Source organism: Gallus gallus, chromosome 1, assembly GCF_016699485.2.
Source record: "Gallus gallus isolate bGalGal1 chromosome 1, bGalGal1.mat.broiler.GRCg7b, whole genome shotgun sequence".
NCBI lineage: Eukaryota > Metazoa > Chordata > Aves > Galliformes > Phasianidae > Gallus > Gallus gallus.
Window position 1 is genome coordinate 50,318,767 of NC_052532.1, and position 13,845 is coordinate 50,332,611.

Consider the following 13,845-nt stretch of genomic DNA (forward strand, 5'->3'; position numbering starts at 1 on the left):
AGTGTGGATGTGTGAGAATGCAAAAATCTACTTAAAAGGGTTTTTTGGTTTTGATTTTTTTTTCTTTTTCCTTCTCTTTTTGAAGGTGACTGCATTCACCAGGAATGAGGTAACACAGGCAGACCATGACAGTGGCCATTGGGCCCAGCTGGCTGCTAGCCAGCCCGCTCCCAACCCACCAAAAGAGCAGCTCAGTGACTCCCAGGAAGCCCAAAAAGCAGGAGGTGGGTGCCCTGTTTACAAGCAGGAGGATGACAGAGCGATTTGCCCAAGGCTGCCCAGCAGGCTGGTGTCAGAGCTGGGAATAAAACTGCACAGCTCCAAGACTCTGACTGGGAGTGTGAATAAATAGCCCCACACGTGTCCCAGGTGGGAGACTGGGGGCTGTTATGTTAAATGATTAATTTTGCGTGGTATGTGATAGTTGCTGGGGGCCCTAATCAAGATGCAGGCCCCATTGAGGTCTGCAGTGCGTACACAAAGGATGAAAAGCACTTCTTCCCCATTGTAGCTCAAGGACAGCCCAGACAGAGATGAGCAAGGAAATGGGGATAAAGGCAAGGCAGTGGTGATATACATTCAGAGGCATTTGCGGGGCTTTTCATATGTAATTAGCCCTAATTGCTCACATACGCAAAATACACGAACTGTAGGAACAGAGCTAGAGGAGCCGCTCTTTGTCTCCTCCCTGCAAGCGATCACCTGTGCTCAGAGTTTGTTTGAGGAGGTCAAGCACTGGAGCTCTTCCCTGATGTTCTCTCTTAAAATGGAAGGGAGAGTTTTAGCATTCCAGACTGTCATCGATAGCCTTTCCTGTCATGAAACTCACTTAAAATTTGAAATTGCACTTTGCAGAATCTACTCCTCTGCCTTTCAAATCTCTTAAAAAATATAATTTCAATATATGCCCCTTCAGCTTGATTACTGTGGAAACAGGGCTTATGCCGCAGTGGCGTCTCCATCTCTCTGCTTGTCTGTCCATCTCTATTAACTTCTGAACCCACTGGCTGATTTCAAATAAAGATGCCAGAGGCATAATTACACCCCTACAGGTTTTGTGAAAATAAAGAGCCTGATAGCAAAAAATAGACCCTATCACAGTCCCCTGACAGGGAAAGTTGCATTAAGGGTTCACGCCTTACTAGACGTCAAAGATTCCATAAAAGTTGAAACACTAATAAGTTCCTGAACTGTATGAAAAGCTTCAAATGAATTTTATGCCATGCTAGACACCCCAGTCAATCAGCCACAATATACAAATACACAGGAGATGCTGCTTTGTTAGTGCCAGTACTCACTGAACCGCTTTTTTCCTTCTGTACCAGAGGCTGCCATCAGCTCTGCTATTTCATGTGGAGCTAAGTAAAATCTCTTTAATCCGGGATGCTCTATTCAATTGTAGCTGCACAATGTAAGATTTTCTGTTCAGCTAAGACTCCCACTTGAAAGCAACGGTGGATTCACAAATGCATGTTTAGTTTCATGTTTAAAAGCAAGTGAATGTTTCCCACATCCAAGTGAAATCGACAACAGAGATTTCAGCTTGCTGTGATGAAATGTTTAGCCCTCATCTCACTCTACAAGACAAAGTGTTGTCTGTATGTTGATATGAGAAATAGGGGCATGGAGCTGTGCAAAAGCTGAGAGACACTTCTCCTATGCACGCATGGTGTCGTTGTCCCCCCTTGCCACCTACTCTCCCAGCTAAACATTCCAAACACGAGTATTTTCCATACGAGGCTTTAAAAAAATCTGATGATTCAATCTCTTTTGATATACCCTGACCCTCTGGCTGACAGCCTCACCTAAAAGACAGGCAAAAAGAACTGTGGAAACAAACTGCCCTCGCTGTCCCAGAGACAGCCCAGCCCTTCAGGACTGGAGACTAAACATAGCAAAGAGGGAGGGGAAATTGTGCCTGGCTGGGGCTGACAAGTGAATTCCAGTTCCACTCTATATGAGGTTCATTACTGTTTCAGCTCAGGTTTTCCACTCTGACCTTAGCATTGGCTCAAGAGAAAGGAAAAAGGGGACGCCTGCTTTAGGAATCAGCTGAGGCTGCTGCAAATCCAAGCAGACCTTTGATTAGATATTAGAACTTTGATTTATTATTCTTTTTTTTTTCTGGTGATTACTTACTGAAGGGGGTGCCTACGATTGGGCAGGGTTGGCTTTTATTTTTGACCTTTGCTTGGGTGTCGTCCCAGCCAAGTCCCAGTTAAGGTCTACCTGACTTTTCTGGTCTAGTTCCAAAAGGTTTTCCAAAGGAAGTAAACTAACCTATCAGGAAATATTACCTCTCACTGTAATCCTCCCCAACCCCATTACAGTGCTTTAAATCTACTGCCTTCAAACACCTCCCACGCATATTCTGCTTACTTGGGCCTAATTGCTTCACTTTCCTTTGCAAAGCAATGCAGGTTGTGCTTTAGATAAAGATATGACACCTTATATTTAGCATTAATTGTAACTGTGCTCGTCCACACATCTCTCTTACCCATCCTTCCTGTGTAATTTCAGTCCTTAAATAGCCCATCTCATGAGATAGTCTTCGATAAACCTCCCAGCAGTGTTTTGCTTGTGACAAACTGCTGCAGGCTCTTGTTAAACAACTTTGGGTACTCGGTTCTTAGGGAATAAAATCCCAATGCCTTTCCCTTCACCCCCTCTTCACTTCTTGTTTCTCCCAAGAGCAGACAACACTGACATGCAAAATAGGAATAAAAACATGGGGCAATATGAAAAAGAAAGGATCGTTCTATGATAGTTTTCTGAAGGGGAGTATAGAATCGTAGAATGGCTTGGGTTAGAAGGGATCCTCCAAAACAAACCAACATGATTTACCAAAACATCCCTAGTTAACCTTACTGCCTTTCAGCTTTTTCATTAAAAGTGGCAATGAGTTTTGCAAACAAAAGAAGCTAGCTCAATGGATGTGGGATACACGATTTTGCAGTCTCAAAAAGGAAGAGTAAGTAAATAGGTTGTGCTAAAACACCACTCCTTCCTTGTGCTGGCTGGCACCAAAGCAAGCGTTGTGAAGACTTGGTGCAGACTGCATCTTCCTGATCTGTTATCTTGCAGGCTGCATCCAGGAGTTTCTGGGAAGGATGTTACACACACAACCAGCCACACTAAGCCTGTCCCGGGCCTAAAATTCCATTTGTAAGGGCTGCCAACCTGGGGTAGGAATGGGTGCGTTAGTCATGTCCTGGTGCTGGCAGAGCTAACAGCTCTGAAACAAGGGGATTTCAGGACGAAGAGGAAAAAAGCGTTTGCCTTCACTGTTCTCCCTCCAGCGAGCTGGAGAGCTGCGGGCAGTGGAGGGTAGGTGTGTCACCTCTGCAGCAGTGACAGGGCTGCAATCTGGATGATGAAGAAATGCTTTCAGATGCTTCCTTTCTGTCATATTACACTGCCTCAGGGAGAAAAACCTAGCTGCTGAATTGGAGAACTGCTGCAACTGAGTCAAGTGCTTCTGGCCTCCCACTCAGTCTTTCAGCTGTTGTTTCCATGTGAGAGTAAATAGGTATAGAGTCCTCTGAAGTGAGCAGAAAGGAGCAACTGTGTTTGCGGGCTCATTTCTTGAAGTGAGGTATTTGCTGACTGAGCACATGCAGAAAAGCCTGTAGCTGTTTTCCCTGGCTGCTCCCATTTACAGGGCCACACTTTGAGGCAGTTTCCTATAAGAAATCACGCTGACCCAGGCCTCTTGCTTGATCTTTCAACTGCCATAGAAGCAAAAGCTCATAACTGGTTTCAGTTCAGAACACAGAGGGGCCTCAGCCAGGTCATCTGTTGTGCCTCAGATCCCTATCTGTAAAATGAAGATAATATTGCTCTGTTTCACAGAAGTGCTACAAGGAAGAGCTTAAAAAACTCCACAACTAACCAAACAGAAGCAGCAAACACAACCAACCAACCAGAAAAAAAACCAGCAGCGTCTCCTACATTTGCTTTGGCTTCTGCAAAGAGGATGAGGAGCCAGGTAGCTGTAAAGTCTCTTCACAAATGAGCTAAGCTGTAAATAGAAGATGTCAGGAAAGAAAATACTGAAAAATAAACATGCATAGTGTCTGAACAGGATGCTTAGTGCAGCTATAATAATGCAACTCTCACAGCACAGTGTACATTATAGACAATGAGACACAAGTAACAGGACCCGAGGGAATGGCATGGAGCTGTCGGGGGGGACCACGTTGGGTGTTAGGAAAAGGTTCTGTACCAGAGAGTGGTTGGGCATGGAACAGGCTCCCCACAGCCACTGTCGTGGCCCCAAGCTGCTGGAGTTTGAGATGTGTTTGGACAGTACACTCAGACGTACTGTATGGATTTGGGGTGCTCCTGTGTAAAGCCGAGAGTTGGACTTGGTGGTCCTTGCAGGTCAGCTTGGGATATTCTCTGATTCTATGGAGTAGAAGATACAGGCTAGATGGAGTTACGTGCTGATAGCAAGGAGATGTTCAGGTATGGTGTGGCAGATAAGAGAGAGTCAGTGGAGGGAAGCAAGAGAGAAATCATTTGTCTAAGAATGAACAAATTCAATAAAAATCTGCAGTCAGTGGAGGATAGCAGTAATGGGAAGCTGAGATGAGGCTCTGGGGCCCACAGTGCTTCAGTTGTCCTGGAAGCTTAAAGAGCAAGATAAAGCAAACTACACAAAAAAAATCCTGTTTTGAATAAGGAGAAGGAAAGAATAAAACTGTGCAGCTTACTGATTAGACTATTTATTAGACTGCTAATCATTACTAGAATACTTTCAAATTAATGTGATCCTTAAACTACAACAATAAACAAGTAGGAAGCAAACTGATCCTCACAATAAAAGCAAACCTGTACGAATGGAGCAGCATAGGAAAGAAGAAATGGACCACTCCAAAAGGAGATGCAGAAGGCTGAAGTGTGGGCTCAGGGATGGTGACGGAATGAACAGATTTGTTATTCATGAACATTAAGAGCTAGGTATCAAGATGTGGTAGAACTGAGCTTATCGGGTTTGGAAGATGTCCTTTTTTAGCCAGAACATGTCAGCCTCTGATGCTTATTTAACTTAAAAGTCTCCAGAGAAGTGATGTACAGGAGGTTATCTGCTCACTCAGAATGCCAGCAGATCCACAGGATGCTTCCCCCCTGCTCGCTCCCGTGTTTCCATCCAGCAAAGACATGACTTGGGTGAGTGCAAGTGAAATCACACCAATGTCAGTCTTTTCAGATCAGCAGCAACAGAAGGATCTGGTTTTGAATTCTTCCTAGAGCAAAACCCAAATACATAATGCACTTACGTTCCTCCAGTGACTGTTTTTAGATCCATTTCTTTTGCAACTCAATGAATCAAAACGTCACTGCTCGTTTTGAAATAAGCGGCATCTTTCTTAGGGAAGTTTATTACTTTCAGCCTTAGAGGTTTGAAAATAATCGAATGGATTCTGATTGAATCCAGATTCATGAACTGTTCTCATTGTTCCTATCTCAACACTTTGGTCACCACATTTAAGATTCCTTTCTTCAAAGGGACGGTTTTCAGACAGATTGCTCCAAGTCACACCCTGCTTTGAGGCTGCAGAACGTTACCATGTTAGCACTCATGCGAAACTCACAGGAGGAAGGGAGGTAGAGAAGGAGCTGTAGCAGAAATAAACCACATCTCTGAGCTTGTCCATGGTGTTTTTTTTCTCTCTTTTCTTCTGAGGATGGAGAATCCGCAGATCTTTATTCATTTGTTTAACCTATCTCCCTCAACTGCTCTTTCATATTTGTCCTGTCATCCTTTTGTGGCATCTTTCAAAAATCTTACCTTGAGAATGACTATGGACATTTTTCCTTTTACTCTTCCAGCAAGGCTGGCTCAGTAACATGTTTCTGCTTGTCAGACCCCCACACCTTCTCCTTCCCCACCTTTCTGTCTTTATTTCCTTCTGCTGGAGAGGCAACTGCATCCCTGGGGAAGCACACAGCCTGTGGCAGATCCCAGTCCCTCCTGGAATATTTCTGCTCTGACAGGCAGGATGACAGAGCCCAGCCTTCATGGCTGTACATCCACTGCGTTGAGGATGCCAATTAGTAGAGGAAGCGCTGATTGGATTTTTCCCCCCCACCATGCTGACAATTGACCTAAGCCACAGTAAGGCAGGAAATGCAATTAGACAGCGGATGATCTCGGGAAGGGCTGCAACTAATGGCTTAGCATTTTGCATTTTTCACAAACATTTAATTTATTCTCTTCCTGCAAGTTGCATATGGGATGTAGTGGAGTCATTTCATCCTCTCGTGTAAGGTAATTGCCCTGTGATCCTCTTTCAACACTGCAGAGCAATGTGAATAGCAAATTACAGCTCAGGCATCACTCTTGCCAATGCTTGGTGTAACACTGTGGCAGGCAATAGGAGAGATGTACTGGTGGCCTTGGTAGCCAGGTGGCACAGGGCCTTTCCATCCAAGAGCATTAGCTGCAGAAAGGCTCTTGAAAACTTTTGGCCTTATCTATCATGACAGAGCAGTGTCACAGCCTGTGTCCATCACCCCCAGGAAGCTTCAGCTGACACTCAGTATGCCAGACCAGAGGCAGCTCTGACACCTACAGAGGAATGAGAAGGGCTGTACACAAGTACCAGTATGGGAGAATGGGCCAGCCTGACACTGAGAAAGGTAAATAGCTCCTGCTCTGGGCGTTCAGCACAAAAATGCCCCCTAGGCTTCAGTATACATGCAGCCATATACTGTCATGGGAATCCACAGCAGTGCAGAGGAATTAATTAAGTTGTCTGGAGCAGGGTGAGTTTGCATTGGGTTGTTTGTTTGCAGCACTAGCTAAGTTACTTTTATGAATGCTGACCTAGTAAATTAGATCTGGATGATTCCCTGCCTTCATCTTCTCAATGGCTTGCCGGTCCCTTTTGTTCTGAGCTCATCTGCATTGGGAAGGTAAATACGAGGTATGCCAATGGTGACCTTTAGAATTAGAAGCCTTTACAGTTTGTGTAACACTGCAAATGTGTATGCCATGGTAATAAATAAGCTAGTGCAATTATGGAATAAATCCTTGCCCCAGAGAGATACCCAGATGGGAATGGTGGAGCGCACTGCCAAACAAAATACGGATCAGCCAGAAAGAAGTGGGATGGAAGCAGCCAGAGTTTTTGCAAGAGGAAAGGAGAAAGCCTCCCCTTGCAAGAGGAAGCTGAAAGAAATCAGAGGGTATGAGAAAGACAATGAAGGAGAAGGTTAAAACATGCATGACGTTAAGGGCCCAAAGAGAAAACCTGTAAGAGAGGATAAGAAATGCTATGTTGGCAGATATGAAATCATAGAAGAGGAAGGGAAGCTTGAAGTTTAACATCCATAGCTCTGCCACCATCCTGCTACATTGCCTTTGCAAGTCTCAGCTCACTGACTTGAAGTTTTTTTGGAGTAAGATTGTCAGTATGACAGGCACGTGAGGTGCTCACTGCAACCATGCTAATCTGTAACATGAAAGACAGCAAAATCTAATGGAAGATGGAAAACAGTTGGTCTTGGAAGAAGACTTGGACACAGGCAAGGCACCTCTTCTAACACAGACTGACAGCCTCTGCACTGGAGGTGAAACAAAGCCAGATGTTGAAGAGGACCACCAAGATCACAGCCTGTTCTTTGCAGAGAAATGAGAACAGGGAAGAGAAAGAAAGAAATACTAACACTATGGTATGTGGGTGGAGGTGGAGAATAAACAAGCAATGGTTTGGTAGACAAGACAGGTGCTATTTTAGTCACGCTAGGCTAATTTCAGCTCTGATGTAACTTCATTTACGTCAATTTTAGTCAGTTGAATTACACAAAAGATTAATTTGGGTCAGAATGCTGAGGTGAGGTTGTGTCAGCCTAAACTAAGTGGTGGGGTGCAAGGAAGAGATGTGAAACCAAGCAAAGAACAGGAGCTATCCTGGATTTGGAGAGCAGGGATGAGAGAGGGGAAAAAAAAAAAAAAGAGGCAGCAAAGGGAAACCAGCCACAGGACCCCACAGAGATGTTAGCCAATGATTCTCATTTCAACTCTGGTCAGTTCGCAAAGAATGTCAGCCTGTTCCTTGAGCTTTGCAGCATGGTGGATTTTCACCCCTTGGTCCTTCTCGTGTTCCATCTGCCCTCACCAGTCTTCCAGGCAGCTCACACACCCACATACCACGCTCAGTGAGAGATCGTAAAAATCTTTGATTTTACTTCTTTGTGTTTAATCACAAAGTTTTCTGGGTTTAGCCTGAAATAGATTTTGGATCAGAGCTTCACAAGGCAGCAGAGACAGATGCATTTAGCAGGGAGAATGGATCTGATTCACTCCTGGTACAGCTTCGCTGGAGTCGATGGAAATGAATTTGTTCCATTAATTTTCAGAGAAGTCATGGCAGCCAAATGAAACCAGACAGGGCCATTCTCAGGCTGACAAAAGCATCCATACCTTAACCCTCACCAACCTGCTTCTGGAACACATGGAAAAAGTGCCAGAAATACTTGACACCACCTTTAAGGTTTCTAAAGAAGTGCCTCTCCACAAAGCATAAGAAATAGAAGAATAATGCTGTTACATTTAATGAAAGGAAAATAAGAAATAATTAAGCACATCTCCTCCTTTCTTCCTTTCCACTCCACTCTTTTTCTTTTCCCGCATATGCTTTCCATCAAGTGTTTGTGATGTCTCTTAAATTGGTGTTTACTTTTCATAACTTTATGTTCTGAGATAATCCCACATCATGAATCCCTGAGGTTTCTTTTCTCTCCCTTGTCCTCATTTACCCTAGCTTTTATTTTCCTATTCAGTTTATGCATTGTTGTTCTTTGAGATCATGATCTTTAATTGTATTTTATTTTAATTCCCTTCTTCTATAGCTTGGCCCTGTTTTTGTTTTTCTGTTGCCTTCTCCCTTGTTCAGCATCAGCCTCAGTGAAGAGAAGGTCAGTAACATATAAGGGTTATATTTAACCATCTCTTTGACACTTGCTCCAAACTCAGCTTCCTGTTTCCCACCTTCCACAAATACTTGGTACTTCACTACAAATAAACACGCATAAGGCACTCTCGTCTCGTATTCAATCAGCATAACAAACACAGACTCTCTTCTACAACATTCAATCATTGTATTTAGTCGTAATATCACACTTTTCATCTGCAAACACCCACACATGCATTGGTTAATTTGTCCTTACAACATCCCTGCAAGGTAGGTAATTACGTGTTATTATCTCCATTTTACACATAAGGAAACTCCAGGAGAAATTATGAAACTCCTAACAAGATCACATACCCACAAATCTAAACAGGTACTAACTACAACTTTACAAACACATGCATACACACTGTAGTCTACCTACACATTAGTCCACAATGAAAATAAGGAACCAGCAAGTGTGCTGTAGGAAGGGAGGAAGGCATTGAACACATTGCATCCACAATGAAGAAACTTTTCAGATCATGAGACCAGCCTGGTGCAGCAGGGGAGAGGTGTGGGAAGCAAACGCTGAGCTCTCTGCAGCACGCTCTGTAGTTTTAGGCAGCATTTGATGACTTCCCTTTCCAGCAAACGTGCAAGGTGAGTTCCTCCTTGCCCTCACATAACTCTGAAGCATGACTGTGGTTTGATTTTGTATTTGCAGTTTCACCACCCTCACTCTATCAACACTTGTTTCTGAGAAGTTGGGAAAACCCAGCCATGTACAACCCCCTCCTGACCTATCTGAATGCTAACTACTTCTTCGTGCTGAACCCTATTTGGTCTACTGCCTATCAAGATGTCATGATGGGAAGATAAGAGACCTTCTGGACCAGAGGAAGCCACACACACAAAACCAAAGGAATACAGAGGAAACATTAGTGGGAAGGCCAGAGAACTAAAATGATGACATGAGCAATTAACTTTGCTCCAGAACATCAGCACTCAGTGCCAGCACATCCTGCGTGACCTGGAATCACCATCCCTGGAGGTGTTCAAGAAAAGAGATGCTGCACTGGGTGACATAGTCTAGAGTGGTCACAGGCATGGACTGATGGTTGGACTCAGTGATCTTAGTGGTCTTTCCAATTTTAATGATTCTATGATCTCCCCTCTGCCATGGAGACAGGATGCTGTGCCGCAGCCCCACACACTACTCCCCATGCACTCCTCACACAGAAGAGGCTCCTATGACTTGCTGCGTTCAGAGGGTTCTGCTTCAGAGGTTCAGATCCTCAAGCATATTTAGGCATTGGATTTCCCACTTAGGCAAGGGAGGTCCACCATAACTAACACTGTAACTATGACTCCTCATTATTTCATTGCCCTCCATTCAGCATGGCACTGAGGCTCTTGTGGAACTGGGAATTACAATTCAATGAACACCATCCTCTTGCCTCTTCAGCTGTCTTATTTTCCAAACCTATCACATCTGCTTTCAGCATAGCTACATCCAGGCAAATTATTTCAATGTCCTCTTCCTTACACTCCTTGTCTTTTGGGGTGGACTGGGGACAAAGCTATAGGATAGGGGTCAACAAGTTCAATATACACACTTGTTCCATAAGAACTAAAAGAAGGCCCGATGTGTTCTTTATATCAGTAAAGACATAAAGCATTTTTTTCTATACCAGATCTTCTTAAAATCTCTTTCTAGCTTTTCCAAGTTTTTGCCCCTGATGTATTCAGTTTTCCCTGCCAGTTTTCTACACTTCATAATCTGTGCTTTAGAACAATTGCAACCTTTTTTTTTGTTGTTGTTTTTCTTTCCCCTAGCTGGCATACATTAGATTTAATAAGAAATTAAAAAAATGAGTATTCTTATTAAATTCTTTAACACTGCCTGAGCTCTACCACCAATCCAGAACAGGCTGCTGCTTCCTCAGATACAGACACTGGTGCAAAGGTTGAAACTTCACAGCATTCTGCCTACTAACACTGCATACCTTCATTACAGGGGTACTCTCAGCTCCATCCTTCTTAATTGCAATCACTCTTGCATACCACAGGAGTGACCCAAACTTCTGGACCAGATCCTGACCTGAGCATCATTGCACTGTGCCAGCAGAGAGGGAAGACCAGCCCTGTCTTACAAACAAAAACTTGAAAAGGTGAGGCAAAATAGTGGTTGGACAAGATGTTCTTATTGGTCTTTTCCAACTGTAATGATTCTATGCAAATGTTTATTCCTATCTCATTGCTTTTTTGCAATACTCCTGTCTACTTGCCTGTGTCCTCCTCATATCTAAAGCTGGAAGCTGCAAGAGATCTAGGGCCTAGCCATATGCCAGCCTCCTGTGGTCTTGGTCTGGATTTAGCATTCTCAGGTGCTTATGGCAACTTGCTAATAATACTAACAAACAGTAAAACCATACAAGCAAAACTTAAAAAGCTAATGGCCATGATAAGTATAATACATGCCATGGAAAGCAAATGTAGCCACTGATGTGGAAGAAGGTGATAGGGATGGGGAAGTTTAGGAAGAATACAGAATGAATTTAAAGATTATAGCACAGCATTTGAGCTGGGAATGCAGGATGAAGGAATTAGAAATGGCCACAATGAAGACAAGAGCTTCCAGCTGATGTGGGAGCGCAAAGGGAGGTGGTGGCAGGATGCAAATAGGAAGCTGTTGTGATTGCAGTGCTGAGCCAGCCAAGCTCTGTCTACACTAGCAGCATGTTGCATTAGAAAGCTTTGTACCCATGCTCCAAGTAACATGATGCTCAACCTAAATTTGAAGTTTGCATGAACAAAAGACAGCGGCATTAAAAATGAGCTAGTCAGTCTTGGTTAATGCTTCTTGAACACGTCTTGTATATGCTAGGCTTCAGCCTCTTTGGGCACTGTATTCCTTAATGAGTTAGCTCTTCTTTATATGAGATTATCATTTATGTGAGTGTACAACACAGTTGCTCTTCACTGACTCCGCTGGGAGATTTCTTACCCTACACAAGACCTCCAAGCAGTGTCCTCAGTTCCCACTGCATGGGCTCCGTGCGTCTGTGCAGGATGCTTGGCTTGTCTGCTTACTAAAAAACACTCATGCCACAGTCACCAGCTTGGCTGAACTAGCTCTAAGTTAGCTGGCTGATTTTCCAAAATGACGCATTTTCCCTGTGCAGACAAGGGGGGGGGGGGGGGGGGGGGGGAGAAACCACCACTGCAACAGCTTTTTCAACAAGCTGGAGGCTGCAAAAATAGGGAAGGTAGGAACAATAAAATGTAATATGACGAGTATGTTGAGAAGGGTTTTAGAGCTGTGGTCAGTTTTGTCTGAGTCATGAGAAACGAAAACCACAAGGCTTTGACCATATTAGACTGCCTTACATAAGTAAATATAAAGAGTCTTTAAATAGATGAAGGATGATAATTATAATTTCAAAGAGGAGTAAATCACTACCCACACCCTTTGCCTCCCTACCTGAAGATCTTATCAAATTAAATTATGATTTCTTTCTGGAATAACGAGGTAGAACCTCAGCCAGTAAAAATCAGAATAGCATCATGGACTTACATAGCAGTGACTGACTCAGCCAGAGCTCAGTCCCACTGCCTGCCTCAATGTCCTCCTCCTCCTCCCAGCATCACACTCATTGCTGCGTGCACCACAGCCACACACTCACACAAAAACAGACTGGTGTTCAGAGATGGCTTCCCCTAGACCTGAGGAAGCCAGCATTTGAGAAAAATAGGCTTCATAACCAACCCCAGCCTTTTGTTAGCAACGGTACCTTTTGTCCTAGTGGCTGGTCTTCAGTTCTCTGATGGAGCTGAAGGCTTCAGAAGATCGAAGGGACGCCCATGACCACGTTCTCTAGGTTTCCATAACCGAGGCCAGCGTGTTTCACCCAGCACACCTTGGAGCAAGACCTCTCACTGCTAATTCAAAACACTTCATTTCAAGAGTTGGAGACAGCATAATGGAGAAAGCCCCCAGGAAGCTTGCTATACTGCTGAGGTGGTTATGTGCTTTCTCTCTTAAATAGACATGCTTTATTTTCATCAGAATTCCTCTAAAGTCAATGCAAAGCAGCTGTGTATGTGTCTTGAAGCCTCACCTTTTTTTTTTTTTTTTTTCAGAGTCCTAAACTCAAGATGTTTACCTCTGCTGCTCCAGCACATATTCTGCTGTGTAAGTGCTTGTGAAACACCTGTGCTCTCCAAGGCACACACAGCTGAAATGAGAACACACGGCTATCATTTTGGTCAGCTGATGCTAGGGAGTTAAGCTCATAACACTGCTGTGCTACTCTCCAACCTGATAAACACGACCGATAGCAGCACCCCGCCTGGAGAGAGAAGCATCAGCAACAAGTGGCACCAATTTAGCTATCTCACAGGGTAACAAGATGCCTCTTGCTATTATTCTGTTCCCTAACAGAGCTAACAATGATAATAGCATGAATGATTGAGACTTGTGCTGGTGTGAACATGTTAGGATCTTTTTTTTTTCCTGCTTTAATTTACAGTCTAAGAAATAGCAAACTGTTGTGGCTTTGCTCTTTGAATGAAAAGCTTGTAGGAGAGCTTCCATGACGGAGGTGTAGGATGCACCACCTGCTGAAGATCTGAGGTCTTTCACCCCTTCCCACCCATATCTCCTGAAGAAGCTTTGAAGGGAGGATTCCCTATTTGTGCAAAGGCTTTATGCCAATCTCAAAGCCAAGTGAGTTGTTTTGCTGAGTATGCAGCCTCGGATGAGGTGATTTAATCACACTGACTGCCAGCAGCAGAGGCTCTGGCTTCCTCTTTCCCCTTCTGGCTGTGCATTCCCACCACTCACCCTGCACTGGCTCTGTGCCTCCCCACGTTGTCCGTACTGGGCTGACTCAGTGCATCCACCCAGCAGAAAGCAAGGGCATGGCTAACTGCGGGGCAGCAG

General features: G+C 44.1%; 1 long non-coding RNA gene across 6 annotated transcripts in view; it reads left to right on the forward strand.

Moving 5' to 3' along the window:
• Positions 1–13,752, forward strand: part of LOC107053703 — a 44,596-nt gene extending 30,844 nt beyond the window's left edge. For 4 of the 6 annotated variants that reach the window (XR_006932685.1, XR_006932682.1, XR_006932686.1 and 1 more), the window contains 3 exons: positions 86–224; positions 9,625–11,071; positions 13,044–13,752. This is a non-coding gene — a long non-coding RNA (uncharacterized LOC107053703). Of the gene's footprint in view, positions 1–85; positions 4,659–9,624; positions 11,072–13,043 lie in introns of those variants that run through there. The other 2 variants (XR_006932681.1, XR_006932684.1) reach the window with 2 other exon arrangements.
• Positions 13,753–13,845: the final 93 nt, after the last annotated feature.